The sequence below is a fragment of the Lytechinus pictus genome, chromosome 5 (genome assembly GCF_037042905.1).
Source record: "Lytechinus pictus isolate F3 Inbred chromosome 5, Lp3.0, whole genome shotgun sequence".
NCBI classification, from domain to species: domain Eukaryota; kingdom Metazoa; phylum Echinodermata; class Echinoidea; order Temnopleuroida; family Toxopneustidae; genus Lytechinus; species Lytechinus pictus.
In genome coordinates, this window is record NC_087249.1 from 55,228,859 (window position 1) to 55,246,620 (window position 17,762).

General features: G+C 34.9%; 1 long non-coding RNA gene across 1 annotated transcript; it reads left to right on the forward strand.

Moving 5' to 3' along the window:
* The first annotated feature begins 4,606 nt into the window (after positions 1 to 4,606).
* On the forward strand, positions 4,607 to 10,686 carry LOC129261069 (uncharacterized). Its single transcript, XR_008584604.2, has 2 exons — positions 4,607 to 4,776; positions 7,247 to 10,686. It is a non-coding gene; the product is annotated as an uncharacterized LOC129261069 (long non-coding RNA).
* The last annotated feature ends 7,076 nt before the right edge of the window (positions 10,687 to 17,762 follow it).

A 17,762-nucleotide genomic window follows, 5' to 3' on the forward strand; every position in this document is an offset into this window, starting at 1 on the left:
AAAAGTCAATTTAGGCATTATGTTTGCTTACTATTGAACATGTATCTAATATTCTTTCTTGCTATATTTATATAATGTCAATTTTTATGTTGAATTCTAATGTATATCATGCTGTTGTTTTTTCTTTTTTGTTCAGTGTACAGTGACGATGTAAATGAGAACATACAAATAAAAAAAAAGATGAGCGAGAGCAGATAAGGAACAATTCAAACGAACGTTGGAACTTCCGCGCTTCTCGCAGGGGGGGGGGGTAGGTACACTCCCCTCCCTGCACCCCCCTCCCAGAAACGCGCTTCCCGTGCTCACTACTGCCACCTAAACTGAAATCCTATATTGTAGACGGAATTACTGGGAAATATTTGGCTCTGTCCCCCCCCCTCTGATAACAGGCACCTGTTACGCCGCTGCAACGAGGTGCCTTAAACCACTCGACCGCGGCAACCGATGAAGGGGAAAAAAGGTCAGTCTTGCGGGCCTTCGGTCTCGCAAACCCTCGGTCTCGCAAACCCTCGGTCTCGCGGACCCTTGGTCTCGCGGACCCTCGGTCTCGCGGACCCTCGGTCTAGCGGGCTGTCACCAAAATATCATCTCCCAGGCAGATAATAGATAGACTATCTCAATTTAGACTCCATTTTTACAAGCCATGTTCGATTTTTATGTCAATTTTTCAGTAACAGCAGTCAATTTAAACTCCATATTTGGAAGAAATCTTGGATTTTTGGACATACCGGACCACTGACTGTCCTTTTAACCTGTCCTAATGTATTATTTGACTCTTCAAACTATGGTTTAGACACTAAAATGATATCTCTCACGCGGATGTAAAATTAACTATGTCCCTTTGTTAGGAATAGCAGCCACTTCAGACCCCATTTTGGAAACCGTCTTGGATTTTTGACATACTGGACCACTTAAACTCCTTTTAACCTGTCCTAATGTATTATTGACCCTTTAAACCATGGTTTAGATACCACAATCATATATCTCAAGCAGATATTAAATACTATGTCCATTTGTAAGTAATAGCGACCATTTTAGACCCCATTTTTGGAAGCAATCTTGGATTTTTTGACATACTTGACCATTGACTGTCCTTGTAACTTGTCCAAATGTACTACTTGACCCGTAACACCACTGAATAGAAACAAAATTAAAGATACTAACATTAGCAATCGATGAATTGTGAATTTTCAGGCTTTGGCGGCCATTTTAGATGCCATCTTGGATTCTTAGGTATACTGGTCTGCTTATGTTCACTCTAACCTGTATCAATAGCTCTTTTAACACCTTTAAACCATGAAATATGCACCAAAATTGGATGTCTAGGGTGAATGATGAGTGGGTTATGTCCATTTTCTGTGAATGGCGGCCATTTTGGACGCCATCTTGGATTATGGAGAACCCTGAAGGAGGATATATGAGGACTTTTTAGTATGTTATTCTAGACATATTTTTGGACCCATCTTGAAAAAATCAGCTTGGTACCAAAAATGTCCATGTTAAACCTAATGCTCTTGGCCTATGTTGAAAGCTTCATCCCCTATTGCATAAAACTTACATGCAAGGTTAACAAATATCGGCAAAATAGTTAAATGCAATTTTATATGTCACTAGCCACAAGTCAAAGCCCCATTTAGGTCAATAAACTAAAGAAAAACTAGAATTTAATTCGTCATGCGGACGAATTAGGTAGTCTGTCCTTATTCTCGGCATCATGATCACTATCACCATGTTCATGTAGATCAATATGATAATCATGATGACAACGGAATGTTCATTATGGATAGAATAGTTGTGAAAGACGGGAGATGAGGGGAGATGATAAAGCACTGAGAAAAAGGTCTCATTGATATATGACAATTGAAGTATGAAAAAAGTATAATCTGTTTTATCTTGCTAAATTTTAACTTTTATACCTTTTAATTGTCATAAAGGATCATGTACGAGGTGGCAAAAAGAAAAAAAAAGGAAAAAAAATCATCTTGTTCACCCCAGGACTCGAACCTGCGCCCCCGAGGACGCTAGTCAAGTGCGTTATCCATTGAGCCACGATATTCCCCATAGGAATTATACGTTCCCATAGAGATTACACGTAAGGAAATTTGAGAATTACAAATCCAATTTTGGAAGCGAAAAACGGGCATGATCTCGGCATCTGATCGAGAAATTAAGGCAACACTTCCGAAAGCTAAGAATCTCAGCTACAACATACTAAAAGCCCAGGGATAACTAACAAGAAAAAATGGAGATATAGCTCACGAAATAGAGGAATGTAGAATCTAGTTTTGAGAAAAAGTCATGTCCCATAGAGATTACACGCAAAATGAGGAAAAATGACATGCCTCTTTTCATCGCTGTTTTACGCCATGATGCGTTTTTCAGAATGAAAATTCATGTAACTGAGGAGAAAGAGTACGTTCTAAACTACAATATATCGAAATCTGGGCGAAAAACGATCAATATTTACGGAGTTATGATCAAATTTGCATAAATTTGATGACGTCATTTTTGAAAAAAATGGAATTTTCAGTTTAGGCGCAATTTTGATGACGTCATGATCAAATTGAGGGACAATGGTGACATGAAATCAAATCTACAACTCATACTCTATCGATATATTTGATAAAAAAATTGGGGTCAACGGACTATTTAAAGAGCTACAGTGAATTTTCAATAGACATGTTTTTGCCCATATATGGCCTGTAGTGAGAGCTCGCGCGCACACGTGCTGCAAACTTTAACGGGTGTTAATTTCGTTATTAATGGTCGTAGAAGGTTGATCAAGGTATCAAATTGCTCAGAATTATATCATCAATGCAATGATATAAAAAAACTGTGTTTCTGCGTTGCGTCATGGAGCTACGCGCGGACATTTTTGAAATGCTTAAAATGACTCAAAACGTACCCAAAAATTTTGATAGGCCATTTGGAGAATTTTTTTGGCTTTGACGCGCGCGTCATGACCTTTACATGACCTTTGATGACATTGACAGATGACATTTAACCTAAAGTTTATGTGATGTAAATATGGTTGATTATTGATGATCCGTTATGTTGATATGATCAAATTGAGAATTTTACAAAATGGCGCGTAGATGACGTCATCGTAATCAGATGACCTTGAAAAGCTTAGTATGCCGTCTCTATGAAAAATCAGCCAAATTGATTCAGCCAATTTGGAGAAAACTTGGCGACAAACATAGGTGTAAAGAATAGACAGACCACCTAATAAATGTAAATACTTAATGTTTAATACTATGTTGAAGTTATAAGGAATGGAGGACTAATAATCATTTCAAACTTTGATATAAGGGTTTACAGGTGTCATAAATAAGGGGAATTGTATTTTCATATCAATTAACCTTAAAAAGAAATATATGTTCATTATTAAAAACACATTAATCAAAATAAATTGAGAGTGTATGAGATGATTATGTAATACCGCTAATGATATCAAGTTTATAGGTCAAGGTAAAACAACATTTGAGGTCAACCAACTGAGAATTATAGTATCAATGTTTTTTCTCACTTTATGAGAAACTATTCATTTTGCAATTCAGCACTGCTCCTAAATGAATCATGTAATGCAGGCGCGAGACTGTCAGAGGCATTCCACTCATTATTTTTTAAGATTAATTTTCTTTCTTATCCTGCTTAAAGTTTGGCAGTCTGTGCCTTTCAAGAATGTTTTTAAAATGTTGTAATGTATTCGAGAAAATATGACTATAGACCAATTCAACTGTTTTCAAAGAGCCAAATAATATATTGACACAAGTTACAAGGACAGCCAGTGGTCCAAAAATCCACGATGGCTTCCAATAATAAAATCTTAATTGACTGCTGTGACTGAAAAAAAAAAGACAAATTTATTGAAAATCCACCTGATATGATTGTGGTGTCTATACTATGTTTTCAACGGTTAACTCCCAATGCTATATCATGTTTGAACACTGGATTAATTTTTTTTTAATGTATTCAATTGGAAACTTTAAATGATTTTTATTTTTTTTCGAACAAACTTCCTGATTCATGTATCTGCACACAAGTGGGGATGAGGAAAATCAAACAATTTTCTTTCCCGATGATTTGATGATGTCTTCTGGTCAAATTTGGTCTCCTGAGTATGGATGTTTGGAAAAGAAAAGTACATGTATTTGAAATGAGAAAACACTCACATATCAAGGCCTTTTGAGTTCCCAGTAACTGAAATTAAAAATTCCTTAATCAGATCATGAGCTTAAGGAAACATGGGAGAAAACTTCGCATATTGTATGTCTTCATTTTCTTGTCCACATTCTGATGTCTCATTGTTAACGGAAGTCCCCATTTGATGCAAGATTTTGCTGGAGAGGTTGCTTTGCAATGTCTCAAGTAGGTCACAAACAATCAATACATGTTCTCATCTGGAGAAAATTAAATACAAGTAGGAGAATTGAACCAAAGATGATACTAGTTATTGGTTTTTAAAATTTGCTCTTATTTTCACTAGATTTTTATACTCTGTTCCAGTGATTAATACATATCTCTGTCAACTTTCAATTTAAATCAATGCATTTATTGTTATATTGACCATTGAATTGATTGTCTGAATCGCTTTTTATTATCTAGGGAGTGAATGGGACTATGTAATCTTCTCAACAGTTCGCTCTAAACCTCGGATTGAGATTGAAGAGAAGCCAAGCAGAGGGTGGCAGAGAAAACATCTGGGTTTCATCAATGATGAGAACCAGATGAATGTGGCTTTGACAAGAGCCAAGAGAGGTCTTATCATCATAGGTGAGCAACAAGTATAGGCTATAGCTATAGCAAGATTCCATTCATACATTTATTTTGTCAGATTCAAAATTTCAATTACTGTGGTCCTGTTATAAGAAACATATATGAAGTAAAAAATCAATTAAAAAGTACACATATTTATACAGAGTGAGACATAAAAAACTTAGTATATATACACTCATGTATCTCTTGACAATTATTGTATTAACAATGCTGACAACAATGATTATAACAATTATATATTGTTGCCCTGAAGTATTCTTAATTTCCTTTGTGTAAAATAGCCTGGATTCTTTAACCCTAATGTTAAGTGTTCTGAAAAAGTATAAAGAGATCAAAGAACTCCCTCAGCATACGAAATGTTTCATGTAGGATCAAAGGCGACTGCTGTTTCCCCCAATATATAGATCTTTTTTAAATAAAGATGGTCGGTAATCTTCATATCTGTGACGTATAAGAAGTTCCTGTATTTAGATACCATAGTATATAGATTTAGTCATTGAAGACTTATGGTACCACCTGTCTCTGACCCATCTACAGCTTGGTTTGAAGGTGCAGCTAGGATCAGGGTAGTTTTCGTATTTAAAACTAAGAATCTGTCCTTCTGACTACCCTGTGTATCTGCACCACATAAACTAGTTGACACTGCATTTCCTGGCAATTTTTGTCTGGCCTGAAAGAAGTTTGGCAGAGACCTAGTAATCACTTTTCCTCTTGGTCTGCTATGTCTCTTGGTCTGTTACAAAACTGTTAAAAGTTTTTTAAACTTACTCTCATTTCTTTATTTCTGTATCAATTATGTTCATACATGTACATATGATCCTTGGGTAATACCACATGTGTGGTCATGAGGATGATGGGATCAGTGCTAATCTAGGGGTTATAAGGTCAAATGATTAGAGGTCATATCCACCATTTTTGAAAGTTTTTGTTCAACTTGCGAATATTTATTTATTTTTGCATCAATTTTGTTGTGAAGAAGATGGGGTCAAAGGTCATTTCCTATAGGTGTCAGAAGGCTAAATTTGTGTTCAACTTGCTCTCATTCCTTTATTTCTTCATCGATTATGTTCGCACTTGTTACAGATGATCCTTTGGTTATACCACATGTATGTCCATGAGGATGATGGGTCAAAGGTTATCAGAGGCCAAAAGGTCAAATGATCTGAGTTCATGTCCATCCTTTTTTAAGTGTTTGTTCAACTTGCTGTCATTTCTTTTTTTCTGCATCAATTTGAGGTTCTATAACATTTGCTCCAGTAGCAATTACTTCGCTCTATACTTCACTCACTAATCAAATTACCAACTTCAACCCTTGGTTTAACACTACACCCTACCCTAAAAACCTAACATAAAACCCTATTACAACCCTACTATGAGTATATACTTCAATATACATATGATCCTTGGGTAATACCACATGTGTGGTCATGAGGGTGATGGGGTCAAAGGTACATGTAATCTAGGGGTTAAAAAGTCAAATTATATGAGATAATGTCCATATTTTAAAAAAGTTTGTGTTCAACTTGCGATCATTTCTTTATTTCTGCAGCAATTATGTTTTTGAGGAAGATGGGATCAAAGGTCATCTCATAGGAGACAAAAGGCTAAATTTTTGTTCAAGTTGCTCTCATTCCTTTATTTCTTCATCAATTATGTTCGCACTTGTTACAAATGATCCTTTGGTTATACCACATGTATGTCCATGAGGATGATGGGTCAAAGGTCATTGGGGGCAAAAAGGTCAAATGATCTGAGTTCATGTCCATCCTTTTTGAAGTGTTCAACTTGCGCTAATTTTTTTTTTCTGCAACAATTTGGGGTTCCATGATATTTGCTCCAGTGACAATTTGCTACACTCACTAATCAAATCACCAACTTCAACCCCAGGTGTAACACAATGCCCTAAACCTAACATGAAACCCTTTGTAAACCCTACCCTTAACCCTATGTATCTTAGACAAAATTGTAGCCGGAGCAAATGTTGTGTCACCCAATTTTGATAACATTTGTTTCAAGTGATGTGTGCTGTTGAGGATGATGGGGTCAAAGGTCATATAAGGGTCAAAAGATCAAGGTTTTTTTAACTTGTTCTCATTTATTTATTTCTGCATCATTTGTGTTTACACTTGTTACAAATGATCCTTGGGTAATACAATGTGTGATCATGAGGATGATAATGTCAAAGGTCATCTAGGAGTCAAAAGATCATATTGCATATTTTACTGATTGCAAAATCAGATGAGACTTGTGGTTTGCTAATGACCTAGTCTCATTGCCTTTCTTTTAAATAACAAATTGTGATCTTGCAGCACTGAGTTTTGCTGTGTATCATGCCATAATCTGCTTTATTCTGTTTTTAAAATCTAAATCTGTCAATGCATTTTTTCTATGAGATATATTTTGTTGGAATATCTTGCTATGATATAATTGACACTGTCTTTTAATCTTTCAAACTTCCTTACTTCAGGTAACCAGTACCTGCTACGATGCCATCAGAGATGGAAGGAAATGCTTAAGAAGTATCAAGCAACACAGTGTCTAGTTGAAGCCAAGGATTTTCTTATGTGAATTTGGCCAGTCTTTGAGAACCATCTGGACTTTCTAGTGTGACAGCAGTCTGTCATTCATAGTTTAAGTGTTCCTTCTGGTACCGGTAGTCATGATACATCACATGCTATCTTGTCTCTTATCGAAAAAGTAGAAAACTTTTTTGACCTGGGTTCTCACACAAGAAGAATGTCCTTAGATTTTTCTAGTGTTTGATATGATAGACCATAGAATTATTTTGTATAAACTGTCACATGGTATAACAGGTATTGGTTTAGAATGGTTCCGTAACTATTTACTTGAACGCCACCAGTATGGTTGCATTGGAAATGATTTGTCACAACAGAAATATTAATTTTGGGGTTCCTCAGGGTTTGCTGCTATTCATACTTTATATCAACGACTTCACAGATCCTTGGATTTATTTTCATTTATTATTCAAGCCCAGACACAAAGATAAAGAAAATTTAACGCTTATATGCGGTATTTTATGGTTTAATAAATAATTGAGTAGCATCGTCACATTCACAGGCCTGCCAAACTTTTCCGCTAAAAACAGATTTTTCCTTTTGTAAAATTCAGATCAACCAATCAATGGAGCACTCCGTTTTCAGTGCATTTCACTTCATTAGTTTTGTTTTAGGGGGCTGTTATAGTCCATGCCATGTGCAATTTCTAATACACATATTTTCAATAGGGATATCGCAATTCTGTGATGCAGTCGTGGAATTGTACAGGAGGTAGATCTCCATGTATGAGATGAGCAAGTATACTAACCGTACATTATTGTGATTTTTCATGTAGATTTATCTTTACGAACCGGAGTTAAAGTTGTGACTAACTTAGATTCATTTATTATTATTGATTTAATTTCTTCAACTTATATATGGATATCTAGTCGACTCACAGGCACACACACACACAACCCCATATACACACACTCACCCACACCGCACCCATGTTAAACATGCGTTTTTATTTTTATTTTTTGGGGGGGTGGATTATGGATTTAAGATGAGAAATATATAAGCCTGCATTTGTATTTGTGTGGGTGTACGTGGCCAGGCTTGAGAGTGTTAAAATGTATTTTTTGAAACATAAATCTGTATGTAATTTCTCTGTAATTTAATGAGAATTCTAAACATGTGTTAATTAAAAAAGTGCGGGGGTCACGCCAGCGAGCAGATAAAATTTTTGCTGTGCTATTAGGACTCCTTTTTTCATTTTCAAATGTTGGCATGCCTTTATTCATATTCTCAATTCATTGACAAATGTCAACCATATTTTGCAACACATAAAGACATGTGGAGGCCTCCTGAGATAACTACTACTGATTTTCTGTAAATACTGTACATAAAACTCAACCAAAAGGTGGGAATAAGTGATAAGCCAAAATCAAGAAATCATAAACATGAGCAAGATTTCACCGCTTGCCAAGTTCAAATTTTTATGGGTAACATTTATTAGCTTACCCAAAACCATGGCAAGATTTCCTAGCTTACCACATGGCCAAAGAAGGAAAAGTTAAACGTCCATTCACAGGCTGATCTACGAAAAAAATTATCAGCTTGCCGCAGCCCCCCAGGCCAATGTTGGCACTAATAATCCTTGTTCTTTTATACAAGAATCATATTTTCTCTCAGGAAGCCTGTATTTATACATTTTGATAAATTTTGATAAACCGATAAAGTTACTGTACAAGTGAATATGGTGTGGCAACAAATGAAATATCGCCAAACGGGATGTAAAGCAGTGGTATGTTGCCATGAGAGACATTCTGCCGTCACAACATGTTCTGCATCATGCAAAGGCCAAACCAAATAACATAAAACATTGATAATAGGAAAAGACAGTAATACAATAAAATCCTTAAAATCTTTTCGCCCCGTTTCAAGCTGCCTTTCTATACAGTATCGGTTGAACCCTTAATTTGCAGCTGATTTTCTGAACCTTTGAATGCTGAATAAATATTTAAAAAATTATGTGAATTATCATGAAATGAAAGGGGGGAGGGGACATGCCTTCTTGTAGCATCACCATCACATAGTCATTCGTGTGACTAGCCAATAATGATATTGAAACTGCGCCAATGTTTGTGTTATAGCGCCACCTTGTGGTGGATTAGTTTTAGCGTTAATGCAACGACGGTAATTCGCCCCTTGTCGGCGCCGCGGTTGAAGTCATGAGCTGCCTAATAAATTAAGGTACAATTATACAACTATTGTGAGTGAAGTGTCATTCCTTTATTGTCGTGGTGGCAGCGGTGGGATACTTGTTCTCATGACTCTTCTTATCCCGTCCCATGGAGCGGTTCTTATAGTTATGATTCATCTCCTTGGTCGTAGGAAGTCGTCCGCGAGCATCGCTCCTTCGCAACAGCGACCAGGCCTCTCAACATTTTTGTTATTTGTAGGACGCCCTCCCGGCCAGCCTCCAGACATTGTCCTGATTTACCAAGAGACTTTCATGATCCCTTTGACTCTGGGATCTGGACATTCGCGAGCATGTTATTGACATGTTATTTGGACTGCTGGTGTTCTACATTCTTTGTTTATGAACTGTTATGATGCAGCGTACTATGGACACTTAATTGCATGTTTGATGTATTTTTATTGCATACATATTGTTATGTTTTAAAATGTACAGTAGGATCGTTTTTGTTTTTTCCTTTTGTTTTTGTCCTTTACATGTTATGCAAGATGTCTTGTTTTATTTTGTCTTATTCCCTCTTTACTACCGCATTTTTAGGAAGTATGTTTGTAGATCTACCATGCACATTTCCCCTTATTAGCCTATTAAAACGTTCAAGTGGCGCAGCTGGATGTGTGTAATATTTATTTTTGATGTGTGCATGTAATCAATATGCCATTTAACTTGGCTTCATGGACTGGCAGAGTTGCGTTAACGTTGTTTGTTCTCACATTTCAGTGTTTACTGGCTGTGTGTGCTACATTTAGTATTTGTTTGTTGAGGGGAAGTGACATGTAGATGTTATTCTAATCCATTTCTTATTTGATTGTATGTGATATGTCTAACATCATTTTTCCAGGATGTGTGTCAAGAATCCTGCATTATTTGCTGTGTTTCACATGTTTATTTTCACCACACTATTGATGTATATATATATGCACTTATCCCTTAGCTTTGATTGTTATTTACGGGACGTTATTTGTAATTTAATCAGCATAACTATGTGGTATCCAGTGTGTCAGCAGTTCACCTGACTGTGCACAGAATCTTTCTTGTTATTTTGACGGTTGTGGAACGGTCCATTTTAATGTTTGTGAAGTTAATGATTTATTGTTTTGCGTATGTTTCATTATAAAATGTCCCTGTTTATTCAGGACATGGTTATACAGTCATGGGTTTACTAATGCATTTACCTTATTTATGTATTATGGTGTCTTGGTTTGATAAGAAAAAATATTTTACTAATTTTATTTATCATTATTTATTTATTGGTATATATGCAAATAAAAATTGACCAGCAGCACAAGCTGAAAGGGCCAATTTACAAAAATTCATGGAGTACAATATACAGATATAACAAAGCAAATGAATAAAAACGTAATTACAGTATTCTACAGTGCGTATAATAAAAAACGGGACAGTTTTGAAAAGTCTATACAAAATTTGTTTCAAATTTTAATATCTATATTTTGATGTTAATAGATGCTCTTAAATCTTATCTTTGAAATGCAATAAAAAAAAAAATTATTTCATGCTTGAGCGAACACGGGACGCTTTTGTCGGAGGTTCAAAAAGAGGTTTGCGCCAGAATGGCAGAATATGATTAATAGATGATCAGACTTCTTGCTAATCAGCAGACTTCCTCTTAAGTTTTTCATTATCTGTGCCATAATTTTCGAATTATGCTGTCAAATTTTATTTACAAATTTGTTTATTTATTTACTTGAATTATTTTGTTCTTTTTTCAAATAAATCTCTTTTACCTTTGAATTTTCCCTCATAAGGAAGAAAAGAAGACTTTGTCAACCCAAGCAAGAAGATTTGCATTATTAATTGGGAAAACTTGTATTATTCAAGTCCTTTTATTATGTAAAACAAATTATGTTGTGGTACCTGTAAAAGACATGAATCCATTTTCAACGGGTTATTGATTCCTTGACCAAGTTTAATTATTATGCTTGACAGGACAAACGGGAAGGGATTCATGTCTTTCAATGGCAATGGTGTATTGAGTCAATTTTGAAGGAGCTAGATATGGCAGATCGGGAAAAAATGTAATAAAAGGTTGTGAGCAAGTGAAACGAGCACACAAAAATTCCCATTTTTTAATTACAAATACAATATCAAATTTTGTGATAGATTTTGACATAATACTCAGAAAATAATATCATATTTTACTTTTTATCTTTTTTTAATTTCCTTTCCACTTTTTTTCTTGGTCATGATTTTTTTTAGATTGAGGGGGGGGGGCATCCCCGAACCCCCGCCCATCTGTATGAAACTGTTCAAAAGGCACCATAACCTTTGTAGTACACAATGAGAGGATTTGGAAAAAAAATACAAGCTCTCCCATACTTCGGTTGAAAAAAAAAATGTTTTTGCTTAAAGAAGGAATATTCAAAGCTAAAAGAGAACATATTAAGAACAAACAACCGAACAATTCAAGCAAACAAATAGATTTGAAAATGAATTTTGACCGCATAATTTGAAAATTGTGGCAAAGATAATGAAAAGGTTAAGAGGAAGTCTGCTGATTAGCAAAAAGTCGATCCGATCATCATATTTATCATTTTATCCCATTCTGGCGCAAGCCTCCTTTTTAATCCCATACAAAAACATTCCGTGTTCGCTCAAGCATGAACGAAACTAAATTTTTTAATGGCATTTGAAAGATAAGACTTCAGAGCACCTATTAACACCAAAATATAGACATCATAATTTGAAACAAAAATTTTATAGACTTCAGACATGTCAGATCTGTCCCGTTTTTTTTATACGCACTGTATATCAAAACTTAGATCCAATTAAAGGATGTATCTCATAAATAGAAGATTGAGAGATAGAAATGAGAGTAATGGAAAGAAAGAGAGGGAGAGAGGGGGTATGTCCTCCAAATAGAAAGAGAAAATTGAGTGAGGTAGAGAGATAAACAGAAAGTGGTGAAGAAGAGGAGAGTGACATGGAGAACATAGAAGACAAAATATTGTCAATTATGATTGACACTACATAAAGATATGAATATCCTATATGAGATACAAAATGAATTATATATATAAATAGATTTAACATAAGAACAATTAGTATTATACATTTTAGCAAGACGAAAACTAATCATTTCAAATTTTCCATGTACGTAGGCCTAACCTACAAAAAACCCGATAGAAAGCTTAGGAAAGGATGTAAATAAAGAAAGAGGGACAGACAATGAAATAAAAAGAGAAAAGTGTAAGGGAAAGGACTAAAATAGGTAAAGAGCATAGTACTATAGGAAAGGGAAAGACAGGGAGAAAAAATAAGGTGAGAGAGTAAGTTAACATAGTAACAACACTAACAAAAAGGAGACAGCTAGGAACGTGGGCTGACATGGTGACAAAGGGAATGGCTATATTGCAGAAAACTACTTCAATATCTTTGCAAGGTGAGGAATGATGGATTTACGGTGTCTTTCAGTATTGCATTTGATTGTGGGGAAACCAGTCATGTTGCGTACTTGCCTAGTACAAGAAACGGACCTTCGTGTTGGAAGTAGATGTTTTATGATGTTTTATGATGATCAGAGTTCATCAATTTCTGTCCAAAATTTAATAAAAGTGAATCCCTCCTGGAAGATAGTGAAGTGAGTTTGCTAATTACCAGAGCATTGATCAGAGTAATGAATGTCCTATCCTACAATTATTTTGAGTGCCCGCTTTTGAACAAATTCCAGTTTATCAGATTCTTTGATTGTGATAGAAGTGTGCCAGACGGGAAGCGTATTCGAGAATCGGCCTAATATATGTCGTGTGTTGAGGTCTTAAACTGTAAACTCCTGCTATAGCGTAACTAGCTCCCTAGCTTATTGAAAATATGTCCAGTGTGTGCGCGCACTGCCTCTGTGTTGTTTGGTACCATTTGATTGTACACCAACGCACCGGATGCACGCATAGGATCCACTGCATGTACACGTACACGATCGATCCCCTATGATTTTCTCTAAATGAAAAATATGCTGCACTATTTTTTAATCTCTTATTTTGTGATGAGAAAGATGTTTTTTTTTTAATGGACTACAACCCCCCCCACCCCCCCCAAAAAAAACTTAACCAGTTGAAAAAGCATAACCTATACAGAGTGTTTGTGCGTGAGTATTTTACAAATTAGATCAACATGCATTTAAAAAGTAAAAGCAGGGGCGGCTCTGAACATATTTTCGTTTGGAGGGGGGGGGGGGGGGCAAAGACAAAAAGAGTACTTACTACTTAGTATGTCAAGATTGGCATTTTGGTGGAAACGTACATGTTACCATGACACTACCATCTGCATGAAGTAGTTGGATGTTTTGTAGTAATTTATAGGTTGAGGAGAGTCTTTTGAACTCAGTGATTTCTGAGATATATAGGCGCTTTTCCGCGAGAGAGTATAGCATGCAAGCGCTTTGGAAAAAATTCAAATCTGAAGTTGCGAAATCCGCTTCATGGTGCTAATCAGTTTTGAAATAAAAGGGCATTATTTCGAGTTATTTAAGTTTGAAACGCGAGAAAAATTGTAAATAATAGAAACTTAGACACTGGACATTCTAAACATTTTGAAAACCGTAAACAGGATAAGTACTACCTTACTGAATAATGATAATTGATGGAGCGCGAAGCACGAGCCAAAAATTTAGTGATTTTTTAACGTAAAATGTATCATTTTACTTCTTAAAAAGTATATTGTTAGAAAAAGACATATTTCATTTAAAAAAGGCCTCAATTTTGGAGAAAAAAAAATAGTTTCCTATGGTTATTTGGGGGGGGGGGACAAGGCGGAGGGGGTGGGGGCAATTGGGGGCATGTGCCTCCTTTTCCCTGTGGTACTAAATGATCAACATAAAACACTGAATTATCAATAAAAATATGAATTGTCCAATATATAGATTATTTCATGAAAATAACAAGTGATAAGGATAAAGAAGTATTAAAGAGGAGAAAATTATCCAATTATTTTCTTTGTGTAACTTAACGATGAAATGACAATATCTTTTTGCAAATAAGATATTTTCGTTAATTAGGATTAAATTCTGGATTTCATTAGATGATATAGTTTAAAGGTTCCCCAAAGCTTGCATAGCTTTAAACAAAAATTGAAAAGCACATTGTTTTCCAAATAAATAAACCTCAACAGTGACTGACTTGAAGAATCATTTTCTCTCTCTCCCTCTTTCTTTTACTCTTACATCAGCTTTTTTATTTTATTTATTTTTGCACTAATATGCACAATAATATAATTCAATTTGTGCGTGTCATTTGTATTTACATCCTATATGTAACATTGTAAGTGTTCAATGTATGCAGTCATGAAAACAGTGTTTGGCTAATTATGTATTTTACTTTACGAAAAACAAATTATAGGCCTACTATTCGTCATGTTCATATTTTCGGGATCTAGGGACCTTTTCCCCGACTTAATACTGCACTTAGTTATTCAATACGTTGCTAATTTTCTATACAATGATCACTTTTTAAAATTGACATTTTAATCCAATTGTTCTTTGTTTATCATGTATGTATGTATGTATTATTGTGAATTATAATTATTCTCCAGTTATTACTATGAATTTGTAAATGAAACAATGCAAATCAAATAAAAGTATGGTACCAATAAAGATATTGTACATCTTTCCTCCTGCGTTGTGCTGGCTTGTTTTATTTTAGATACATGCAGGTAAGTTTTGTAAAGAAAATGATTTGGCACATTTGGCGAGTACGATGACAAAATTGTAATTCTGATACCTCATGGCCCATTCTACATTCGATTACAAGAATAAAAAGATACCCCCCAAAAAGAAAACAATCCTGGACTCGCACTTTAGTCTATAACTTGTTTTAAAATTGAAAGTTCCCTTTTTGCAAAATGATATATGCAGCCATTTTCTGTTCTCTTGTTTTTCGCAAAACTTACAAGATACTTACATATTTTAAAATATCAAATGCATATTTCAGTAAGCAACAAATATCACTCCTGCATATATATATATATATATATATATATATATATATATATATATAACTGCATTTATGAGTGCCTATACAAAAGATACAAGACATTTCATTTTACAAATGGCCTCGAAATGGAGGAGCCGCCTTTAATAGTTTTCTGAAATTCCGAACAGATGACCTCGCACCAAGTTATGTTGCTACCTTGGGTATGTTAACATTACATCAACAAAACCTACATCCAGTCATAGCAAAGTGTCAAATCAAGTGGTGGGCGGACTTGAACCTGGGGCGGATTAGCCCCACTCTTCCCTATCCGATTTGTTAGATGTATCCTATTCATCAGTCACTAAATGCTCGCGCTTTGCGCTTGTGTAAATTCTTTAGTTAATTTGATACACATAACAAAAACTGGTAGTAATTTTTAATTTTCTTGTCTTATTACATAAAATATCCAAAAGTTTGAGATGGTGATTCGCGCCTGTAACATCTCGCAAGGATGCTCTTTTGACAGTAATCACCACAATTGACCAAAAATCGAATTTCACATATTCAGGTTTTAAATTTTTCCTGACCATTTGCTCGCGGAAGAAATAAAGCCTACGTAAAATTATGCAATCAATCACTAGTCCTGAAGGCTTTGCTCAACTTTAGTACCACAAAACTCACAACTACTTCACGCAGATGATAATCTCATGGTGAAAATATCCGTTTGCACCAAATGCCCATAAGTTCCCTTTTTTACTCCCCCTCCAACTTTCATGGGGTGCACGCCTTTCTCCTGTGTACTGCACTTGTACCAAGTGGTAGCTAGCGCTTATATAAAAAAGGAAATGACTCATTGAACCTTTTCCCTTCTCAATATCTTTCTCTTCCTTATTTTATTTCTATCTCCAACTTTGGAACTTTTGAGGGACTAGAGCCAGAGTCCCCTTCTTTACGACAGTGGTTTTAATTGTTAAAGGACAAGTCCACCCCAACAAAAGTTGATTTGAATAAAAGGATAAAAATCTAGCAAGCATAACACTGAACATTTCATCGAAATCGGATGAAAAATAAGAAAGTTATGACATTTAAAACTTTCGCTTAATTTCACAAAACAGTTATATACACATCCTGGTCAGTATGCAAATAAGGAGACTTATGACGTCATCCACTCTTTCTTTTGTATTTTATTATCTGAAATATGAAACATTCTCATTTTCTCCTTATTGTCAAGTAATACAAGGATTAATTCCTCCCTGAACATGAGGAATTAGAATTATTTAATGCTATATTTATTTATTTCAGTTTTCACGCAGGGTTGCCCTTTCAGTTATAGAACTGATTTACAAAGAGGCCCTGCAAAATATGGTTTAGTCAAGTTGGTCATTAATGTTAAAACTGTAAAAAATGAAACATTTTATAATTCAAACAATTGAAAAAAAAATAGTGAGTGATGGACATCATCGACTGTCTTATTAACATGTCACTGAGTTGTGCATATCACTGTTTTGTGAAAAATAAGCGAAACTTAAAAATGTCATAACTTTCTTATTTTACATCCGATTTTGATGAAATTTTCAGTTATGCTAGTTTGATTTTTCTCTTCTTATTCAAATCAATGTTTTTCTCGGGTGGACTTGACCTTTAATAAGCTAACCATTTTTTCATAAATATTAAACAAAGCAGGATTACACATTTGTTGTAAACTTAGGCATTTATTGCCATGTCAGAAATGAAAGTTAGCATTTCAAATAGTCGCAAAACAAATCCTCATTAAAAGGATGATCCGGGCTGAAAATATTTATATCTAAATAAATAGTTAAATTCACTGAGCAAAATGCTGAACATTTCATCAAAATCGGATAACAAATAACGAAGTTTTATCAATATTTTGTGAAAACAGTTATATGCACATCGTCATGAATATTCATTAGGTGGGCTGATGTCACATCCCCACTTCCCTTTTCTTATGTTATTACATGAAATCATAAATGTTTCATTTTTTCATACATGTGTAAATGATGTGTCTCCATTATGATGAAATAAGTTGCGGCGGTAAATAACTAATGCACTTAATCAGTTGTCAATCCAATTGTTTTAGTTCTTGGTAGAATTTTTTTGAATAAACCTTATTTCATATAATGAAATACAAAAGAACAAGTGGGAAAGGATATCATCAGCCCACCTAATGAATATTCATAAATACATGCCTAGAACTATTTCACCGGCAAATGCAAATCTTTAATATTCAATAACTTTGTTATTTGTTATCCGATATTTATAAAACTTTCAGCATTTTGCTTTGTG